Source organism: Cavia porcellus, unplaced genomic scaffold (assembly GCF_034190915.1).
Source record: "Cavia porcellus strain 051 isolate PalLab524CR breed Dunkin Hartley unplaced genomic scaffold, mCavPor4.1 scaffold_14, whole genome shotgun sequence".
Classification (NCBI taxonomy): domain Eukaryota; kingdom Metazoa; phylum Chordata; class Mammalia; order Rodentia; family Caviidae; genus Cavia; species Cavia porcellus.
In genome coordinates this window covers 74857520-74867550 of record NW_026947497.1, presented here as the reverse complement: position 1 = coordinate 74867550, position 10031 = coordinate 74857520, and the positions used below count along the sequence as shown (strand labels likewise).

At 47.6% G+C, this 10031-nt stretch overlaps 1 protein-coding gene across 4 annotated transcripts in view; it reads left to right on the top strand.

Annotated features, from left to right (window-relative positions):
* The first annotated feature begins 2060 nt into the window (after positions 1-2060).
* Positions 2061-10031, top strand: part of Atp13a3 (ATPase 13A3) — an 86762-nt gene continuing 78791 nt past the window's right edge. For 3 of the 4 annotated variants that reach the window (XM_013160225.3, XM_013160226.3, XM_013160223.3), the window contains exons 1-2: positions 2061-2504; positions 3256-3298. The gene's annotated coding sequence lies outside the window, so the exon portion shown is untranslated. The remainder of the gene's footprint in view (positions 2505-3255; positions 3299-10031) is intronic. The other variant, XM_003476955.5, reaches the window with a different exon arrangement.

The following is a 10031-nucleotide window of genomic DNA, read 5'->3' as shown; positions in this document are numbered from 1 at the left end:
CTAGGTATCCCAGACTGGACTAGAATTCTTGGCCATCCTCCTGTCTCAGTCTGGAGCACTGAAGTTACAGGTTCGAAATTTCAATTTTTAAAACTGTACTTTTAAAAGCAACTGCTGCTCCAGGAGACAGAAAGGACTCAAGTCTTTTCCTTGTGCAGCAAACATACTCAAAGAAACTCCTAGAGACTGTGGAGACACCGGAAGCCTGTCAGTAAAGCTGCAGACCTGCCCTTTCACCTGTGAATTGCACTTCCTCCACCCTCAAGGAAGCAGCAGCATCAGTGGGAAGCAGATCTCCACTTCCAACACCTGCACATGGCTTGTGTGCTGGCAGGTGGGTGACCTGACACAGGGCCACACTGTCCCAGACCAACTGTCTGCGAGGCATCCTAAGGCCACATAAATGCACCCAGCTCTGGCTCACAAGACCTTCTCTGTCTCTCTCTCTCTCCTGTACTCCATTTAATAGTGCATCTTTGTGTCTCTGCCTATTAACCCTCCTGCTCCTCTTACTGACGCGTGCTGAAAATTCTGTGATAGAAATCAGCAGACCTACAGATGTTCTTTGTGTAGGGTAGGTTATGCTTTTCCTCTCAGTGCTGGGCAAGGCGGGTGAGTTACAGTGTAGCACAGTGTGAAGACACCTGCAGGTTGCACACTGTGCACCTTCCTTCCGGTGCCTGGCCACCTGGTTGGCCAACTCCAGTACAAGGTGTCACCCTGTCCTGTCGCGTTGCGCCTTCCCTACCCTGCCCCCATGGCCTGCAGCCCAGTGATATCAAGAAATGTTCTTTAATGGTCCTCTTGCTGTGTGTGGGCTAGGATCTGCTTTAAGTACTTATCCTTTGTTTTGGAGACAGGGTCTCACTTGTAGCCCCAGGCTGGCCTGGAATTCTTGGTGATCCTCCTACCTCAGCCTCCTGAATGCTGGGGTTACAGGTGTGCGTGGGCCACCAGATTTTATCTTTTGTAAATTTCTTACACAAAGCCTCTTGGGACACTCTGGTCATCTCGAGGAAGACATTTTGCAATTCCAAGTAACTTTCAAAACTTTGCTGAGCATCCTAATGGTCCCAGCTTGCTGGACTCCAGGAATAATTCTTGAGATGTTTGTAGACTCACCCTTGCAGCAGATGTCTTTCTGGGCCTGCCCACCTTCTTACCATCTCCTCTTGGTCTCTGCTCTCCGATAAATTCTCCAATAAATTCTTAGATTTCTGCTCCACTGCCTGTCCATCTAGACTGAATTCTTTCAGCCAGGCCGAAGGAACCAAGAATCACACAGCTCAGAGCTCTGCTGGTGGCTAGGCGGGACAGCAGTTGACAGGGGAGACCCACGTGGGGTCTGCAGGTGTCCCTGGTCCCCACCCACACTGTCAGGCCATGTTGCAAGCCAGACTTGCTGGGTCCCTCTCCTGCACTGGTTGTGGCCTCCCTGTCCTACCCAGTCTTGTGCGAGAGCCAGCCTTGTGTATGTGTCTGGAGGATGGGACTGAAGGGATAGAGTCCTGGACTGAGAACTCATGCCTGGTGTCCACCTTTCTAGTGCCAAGATTCCTCCCCTGACATTGCCTGCCGGATAAGCCTGGATTGACACTCGGCCTCAGCTTATCCGTTCACAATTGGGATTTGGATTTTATTTTTTCCTTTATTTATTCATTTTTTTGAGACGGGTCTTGCTATGTAATTCAGGCTGACCTCGAACTCACTAAGTAATCCCAGGCTGATATCCAATTTGCAGCAACTTTCCTGCTTCAGCCTCCTGAGTGCTGGATTATAGGCAGGTGCTACTACGCGGGACAAAATGGGTATCTCGAGGAGCTTTCACGCTTTGCGCCGCAAGAACCATAAATTGCACCTCCCCATATCAAAACGCAATTAGCAACGCGCCCCAAACCCACGCCTGGAGCGCCTTCGCCTAGAGATCTCTCCCCCGGCCAGCTCCCGGGCGCTCTGGCGTGCGTGGGCGGGACCGAACGTCGCCCCGCCCCGCCCCGCCCCGCCCCGCCCCTGACGTCTCCCGCGCCCTCCGGCCTCAGCGCCGGCTGTGGCCGTCACGTGACCTCACTTCCGGCGCGGGAGTCCCGAGCTCGCCACGCGCGCTGCCTGCCCGCTCGCCTGCCTGTCCGCCCGTTTTCCCCGCAGCGTGACGGGAGCCTCGGCCGAGGGGAGGGGGTTCGCCTGGTCGCCCGCAGCGGAGGCCGTTGCAGAGCGAAGCCCGTCCCCCTCCCCGCTGCCCTGCCGTCCGCCCCGGCCCTCACCACGCGCGGCGCGGACGCCCCCGGCACGGCCAGGCTCGGCCCGGCCCGCCGCCTCCCTCCCCTCAGCCCGGCCGCGGCGCGCGGCGTTGGCGGCGGAGCCTCCGACCCGAGCGACCCGCGGCCACCGGCCCGCCCGCCCGGGATGGGGCTGGGCTGACGCAAGGACAGCGGCTGTCCAGCCCCTGTGGCCCGCGGCTGCCCCGCCGGGACCGCGGAGGAGGAGACTTGCGGCTGGCGAGTGGGGTATGCGGGAGGCCGGAGGGCGGATAGGGCTGCGGGGACCTGGGAGCCCAAGGCGGGGAGACCCCGAGTGTCGGCATGGGCTGGGCGGCATCAGGGCCCACGTGGGGGGCGTGGAGGCCCCGGAGGGCTCGGGTGCTGGTCCAGCTGGCCCGGGAAGACCGCGTGATGGGCGATTGCAGTGGGGCCGCCTGGGCCCGCGACGGGTTTGTGCGGTGCTGAGAATTCAGTTAGGCCCCCACGTTGGTCGTAGAGCGCTTTGCCAATCGCCTCATTTTACGGAGAGACTAAGTGAGGCCAAGAGAGGAAAGGCGACTTTTTTCGATTCTGTTAGGGACTCTGGCAGTGAGGGCTAGACGAAAGAATAGCCCTTAACCCTAGACACTAGTTATTTTTCTGGCCACGCTGTACTTTTTTTTTGGCAACTGTGTCTTTGCTGTGTAGTTCAGGGTGACTTTGAACAACGTGGCCCGGCCCAGCCTTGCAACTCAACAGCAGTCTTCCTGCCTCAGCCTTCCCAGTGTTGAGATTGCAAGCATGTGCCACTATGTATGTCTTGTCTTTCTCCTCCTTCTGTCCACCAGTCAAGATTCTGATGGAAATGTGATACCTGGGTTTTACACAACTTGGATGTGGGGCTAGAGATAGTGTTGCAAGGGAGGCAAGGGGATTGGGAATTGTCAGTAACCCAGTTTGGGGCTCCTGGATTTGGAAAGCTTTTGTGACAGGTGTTCGTTGTGTTCTCTTCCCTTAGATCTGACAGAAACATCCTAGGATCTTGGTGTTGGACATAGGAGGTATGAATCACTCATATAATTAACAGCTAATGATCATCACTGCCTTGGAGCTATGTTTAGTGGTTATATTAGTGCAAGGTGAACGGGTATGGAGTTGTAAACCTGGAGGCAGGAACTGGTGTGGGCCACAAAATTCTGAATTAAACAGGTAGAACATACTTGAGTAGGTAATGGTTATTTTAGATCTGTGAGGCAGAAAAGTTAGCCTTCAAAAAATTTTAGGAATGAAAGGCCTTTCAAGATAACTATTGTATTCTAAAGGGTATTTTGCTGCCAGGCATGGTGGCGTGTTCCTATAATCCCAGTGCTAGGAGTCTTGAGTTAGAAGGATCATAAGTGAGTTCAAGGCCAGCCTGCACTACCTACTGAAACTCTATCTCAAAAAAACCATAAAACAAAGAAATAAACAAAGGGTTTGTTGCTAAAGTGAAGCTGTTCCTCTGAAGGGCCAGTGGTATATAATTCAAAGTACTCACCCTTTGGCTAGAACTCAGCCTCTGAATCAAGGTGCATGCACTGATTTGGTTTCACTGGACTGATTTTGTTTCATGGGACCAAATCATACGCAACATTCTTTTCTCTAGAAAGGATTGTTGTCCTCCTGAATAGGCGACTGTTACCGAAATAGATGTGTGTGGGCATTCCTTCTTGGTTCAACAACCCCCTTTTTAAGGCCCTTCAGTTCCTGGAAGTTGTTTGAAATAGTGAGCTTATTAATGATTGTGGTAGGGGCTAGGGACTTAGCTCAGTGGCATAAGCTCCTGCCTTGCAAGCCTTGGTACTGATTTAAAAAAAAAAAAGATTGTTATACAAGATAACATTTGCTACTGTCCTTTTTAGGGGGCAATTTTCCACCATTAGGTCAGGCTGAGGGTGGCCCACTTGAGATTCTAAACATCAGTAGAATGACAGTGTCGATTTTTAGCCAAAAGACTATGTAAGAAAATCATGGCTTGACTCAAGTCCTAATTAAATAAAAATACTAAGCAGCAGTTTATTTTGAGAAGAAAGTCGATAAAGTTTAAAAGGATGCTGTATTACATCCTATATGGGAGGAACAATTTTCTTCATCCAGGTCAACCAGCAAATATTGTTTAGGCAAGTTGTAGTGAAAGTTTTCATTTACAGCTGGCTTGAAATAAAAAAGATAGAAGGAAACAGGTACAAAAGCAGTAATGTAGCGATTGGAACAGATGTCTGTGTTCCTGGCAGTATCCGCTGGTGAGTTGTTTGCTCTGCTTCTCAGATGCCCCAGCTAATAGTTCAGCTGTTTAGTCAGTGCTTAGTTATCTGATTGAGGCAACATGAGTTTCCCATCCACGTCATATGTTAGGTATTCTTAATGTGTTAAAGTGGGGTGTGTTAACAGCTATAGCAGATTGTAGTGGAAAAAGCTGGACTTGGGAATCAGATTTGACTGCAATTTGATCTTCTTAACTTTTTTTTTTTGAGGTACTGAGAATTGAACCCAAAGATTTTGTACTGAGCCACAGTCCCAGCCCTTAAGATTTTTGCTAGGCTGCCCAGGCTAGGTTCAAACTTGTGACTCTAGCCTCAGCCTCCCAGAGTGCTAAGGTGGGGATGTGCCACACTACACCTGGCAGCACTTAACTTCGTCCAGTGTTAATAGTTGTTGCATGAGGTTACTGCATCCCGGGTTCTGAAGCATACACTTGTTAGGAATTATCTCAGTTAAAACTCACTTTGCAGATGGGAACTCAGATTCCATAAGCCTAAGAGGTAGAAATTTGCATGTCATAGACATTTATCAACTTGGGTTCTGGCTGTCTTCAGAGTCTTATCTGTAAGTTGCTTAAGTGTCCTGAATTATTTTTTCTTTGCTGATTAATAAAGAATGCTAACACTTTGAGGAGTTTGCGGATTAGCTGAGGTCATACATGAAGGAGGCGCCCTTTTAGGGCTGGGATGTGGCCCGCTGCCCAAGTGCTTCCTTCTGAGTGGGCAAGGCCCTGGGTTCTGTCTTTAGCACCTCACAAAAGGGAAGGGAGCACTTGGCCTACGCATAGCAGCCCTCTTGCTTTTCCATTCCATGTACTGAATTGAGCTGCTTGGATAGCCTGGTAGTTTTGTGACCAGTGCGAATGTGGGATTTTAAAATAAGAGTAGAAGCTTTATTTGAAATAAGTGCTAATGTTTAGAGATCTGCCCAGGATGGCATTGCTGTGGGTGCAGTTTCCTCTGTGACTAGGCTCGCTCGGAGTGAGTGCTGATCCTTGGGCCCCTGTGTGTGAGCAGGGTCGCAGTCTGTATTACTCTCCAGGTGATGATGCAATCAGAACTTTATTCTGGGAAACTACAACAGTGCTTGTAAATTTCTAAAATCTTGGAAGACAGAGTGAGACTTAAGACAATCTTGATAGTGTGTTTTACTTAAAATGAATTTTGTTTATGCGAGTAGCATTATCTGATTTTGAGGACTAATTGTGAGACCATGTATGTAGAGCTTATCACTTAATTAAAGAATCCCTTCAGACTCTTAAGCACAGTTCCTGGGTGTAGAAAAGAAGGTCACTTAGTGTTGACATCAGTGAAGGCGGCGAGGGTTCTGGTTGTCAGCAGAAGAATTTGGGTGATGAGCTATGTTCTGAGTACAGTGGTCTCCCTGACCTTTGCTTCACTATCTGCAGTTTTAGTTGCCACTGTGGTTCAGAAATATTAAATGGAAAATTTTGGAAGTAATTAAGTATTAAGTGTGGTGCTGTTCTGAGTAATGGTATAAAATCTCGCATAGTGTCCTCCTCTGCAGCCTGGGATGAGAATGAGAGTCCCCTGTATCAGCCCTGTGTGTGGCACCCCCCCCCCCCAGCTGTGTCCTTTGCTGTTTTGCATTCCTATTCAGATTACTGTTTCTTGGTGGTCCCCGAGTATACCTGCAGTGATGTGGGAACCACAGAATTGTGCAAGTGCTCCCTTTGAAAAGGTGAAAATATGGTAAGACCTTGAGTGAGATTGTAGAACTTTCTTTCTTTTTTTTTTTTTAACGGTACTGGGGATCAAACTCATGACCGGCTGCTTGTAAGGCAGGTGCTTATGCAACTGAGCTAAATCCCCAGCCCAGAGATTGCAGAACTTTCTTTTTTTTTTTTTAGTCTTTTTCATTTTTATCGGTACCGGGGATCGAACTCACGACCGCCTGCTTGCAAGGCAGGTGCTTATGCCGCTGAGCTAAACCCCCAGCCCCAAGATTGCAGAACTTTCATTACAGTGTTTTTTTTTTTTTTTTGAATCAGGAATTGAACTCAGGACCTCTAGCTTGTCAGGCAGGCACTGTGCCACTGAGGTATATCCTTGGCCCATCTGTACAGTGTATTGTTAACTTGATCTGTTTTCACTGCTATTAATCTCTTCTTTTGCCCAACTTATAAACTGAATTTTGTCATAAGTATGCATGTATAGGAAAAACAGTATAAAATAGGGGATGGTATTACCTGTGGTTTGGGGTACTCCTTGGGGGCCGGCCTTGGGCTGTATCCTTCCTGGTTAAGGAGATTAGTCTATGGGTATCTTGCTTGGTTAAACCTGGACGCATGGGGCACCTGATAGGACTTAGCTTTTGGTTTTGGAACTTGAACTTAAGACTTTCTGGCCTATGTTAGAAAGAGGAACTCTGTGATGTTCAGAATCATGCTGTAGACGAACCCATCTACTGGATAGTGTGCAGGCAGCCAGAAAATAATTCTTAGGTTTCTCACTTGACTTTTTGAGAGAGAAATATAAAAAACTGGGACATATTTTAATTAAGATGTAGATTTTGAAAAATGAAAGGTTTTGATCTTATTTAATTCTTTTTTTTTTTTTTTTTTTTTGTCTTTTTCCTTTTTATCGGTACCAGGGATCGAACTCACAACTGCCTGCTTGCAAGGCGGGCACTTATGCCGCTGAGCTAAGTCCCCAGCCCCTCTTATTTAATTCTTGAGAAAAGCATTAACAAAGTTAACAAAACCTGTTCAGTACCAGTAACCTGTCACATACCTAGGTAGAATAAGTATGAGTTTGAAACACTTGCATTGGTAAGGTTAGAGGTAGAGGTAATGCAGGTAGGCCCTGGGGTGTACCCATCAATCAAGAGACCTGAGGCGAAACGATTGCTAGAGGGGCCAGGGATTTTTTAGCTCAGTGGTGAAGCACTGCTTGAAGAGCTGGGGTTCTTAGTTCCATTCCTAGTACCAAAAAACAGATGATTGCTGAGGCCAGGACCTGTCTCAAACCATTTAGAAGTAATGTGAAATGTCACAAATGAATAATTGATAAGTGGAAAAATGTCATCTCTTAGGATATTTAAAAAATGATTTTATGGGAGTAAGAAAGCAGAAAAGCAGAGTGGAGGAGTCCAAATCATCAGCTGTCTGAGACTGAAGGAGGTGTTTGGAACGAGCAGGTTGCTGAGGCGTGCACAGGACAGTTGTGCATACAGGCCACCTCAGTACTGGCTGTCTGGCACAGTGCCCGGCCCAGGATCCTGGTCTGTGGTAAACATTAACCCAGTGGACCGGAAGACTGGACTGGCGGTGAGAATGGTCTCTGCTGTTGGCTCCTGTGCTTACTCTGGATCTTGCTTTATGATGATCAAGTGGCGAGCAGAGTTTGGTTAAGAAAGCAGTTAGATTTCCAGGGAAAGTGAGTTAACTCTGTAGAGTAGAACTTTCTCATTAGATAGTCTGGGATTTGGTGATATCTAGAGAATTGTTTTTTCAACAATTTTAAATAAATGTAATGTTGGGTTAGGTAAGGTGGAAGACAATCTGCCTTGGGTATGTCAAGCTAGGTTAATTGACCCCTTACTTTAGTTACTATTTTTTCCCTAAGGGAGTTTGGCATTGAAATAAGGAGATGTGAGAAAATAGCTGAACGGTAATAAATGTAGAGTCTTCATGGCAGCCTGTGAGTGCAGGGCCTATGGTTAGAGCTGGGTGCTGGGTGCTCCTTTTACTGTTGCCTTTATTTCGTATGTTAGTAGTGATGCATCTCAAAACTCAGTGTGCTTTTCTACTGAGAACCAGCATTTTTGCTGAGGATTGAACCTGAGCACCTGGACATGCCAGGCAACAGTCCTCTGCCACTTATATAGCAACATCTCTAGCACCTCATTTCATTTTATTTTATTTTGAAACAGGGTCTTGCTGAGTTGCCCAAGTGACCTCAAACTTGCCATCCTCCTGCCTCAGCCTCCTCAGTAGCTGAGATTACAGACATATTTTATCTCTTAAGTAGCATTGCTTTTTGTACTTCTGAGTTCACAGAGGTGAGATGATTGTTCCAGGCTGCACTGATAAGCCGGAACACAGGGGAGCCTGTATCCCACATTTCATTCCCTGATCTCTTCTCTATGGCTGTGAGAGGTAGTTAGCAGGGCTTGTTTTTCTGGGCTCCCTAGGGTAGGTGTCTCCTCGAAGGGCTTTGTGGTCATCAGGGTGTGGACACTGGAGAGCAGTTGTCTCTGAGCCCATTCTGGCTGGTGATTATGGCTGCGGATCTTCACCGAGCCTGTGGAGGGCTGGAGCTTTGCTGACAGTGCATTCTCATTGGTAAGAAAGCCACACTGTCCTCCCAGAGTTCCCAGCGCAGGCAAATCCACACTGTCCTCCCAGAGTTCCCAGCACAGCTCTGCTTGGAGCTGTTCCCTGTGTTCACGCTAGACCTGCAGCTCTACGTTTCCTTCTTTTTTACTTTTTTGAGTTAAGATCTGTCTGGAGTTCTTGAACTCACTACGTAGCCCCAGCTGGCCTTGAATTTGTGCCAGTATTCCTGCTTCAGCCTTCTGAGTGCTGGGATTATAGGTATGCGCCACACTGCCTGGCTGCTAAGAATCTTATATGCCTTATATTTATGTTAAAGTAGTGATTCGTGGCTTAGGATATTTCTCTGTGGTAGAACCCAGGCACACTTGAGTGGCTCTGGGTTTTGTGCCCAACGTGGTGCAAATGTACTGATTATGGAAATGTTTCCATCTTTTTTTTTTTCCCCCTAGTTTTTTTGAGACAGTCTCACTGTGTACTCTAGGCTGGCCTTGAACTTGCTTGTGTAGCCCAGGGCTCTACCACTGAGCCACATCCCCAGCCCCTATTTGGATTTTTTTTGGTAGGTACTGAGAATTGAACTTTGGACCTCACGTTTGCCAGGCAGGTGCTGCACCACTGAGATATAATATCCCCAGCCTCCTATTTGGATTTTTAAATTTTTTTGTCTTTTTGAGACAGGGTCTCTATGCAGTTCAGGCTAGCTTTGAACTCACTTTGTAGCCCAGACTGGTCTCATTCCTCCTGCCTCAGCCTCCCAAGTGCTGGGATTACAGACGTGAGCCACCACGCCCAGCTAAAAATGTATTTTTATTTGACAAGTGGAATTAATTTATAGTATACATATTTGCGCACATATTTCTTCAGTGAACATTTTCTCATGTTTATTTCTATATGAGCACATCTCAGTGTCCTCCTGTATAGCTCTTTTGGTGTGTACTGCCATGGCCTTTGACTACTGTGCAGTGGACATTAGAGCTCGCATGTCTCCTCTAACAGTCCTTTGAGCTGTCCTGGCCCCTGCTGCCCACAGACCTTGGAAAACAGTATTATCAATCTCTGGAGACTGATCTTATTGTTTTGGTCCTAGTAGAGACTGGACTTAGGGCTACATTCCCAGCCCTTTTTAAAGTTTTTTGATCAGGTCTCACTAAGTTGCTAAGTTGCTCAGGCTGGGCTCAGACTTGTGATCCTCC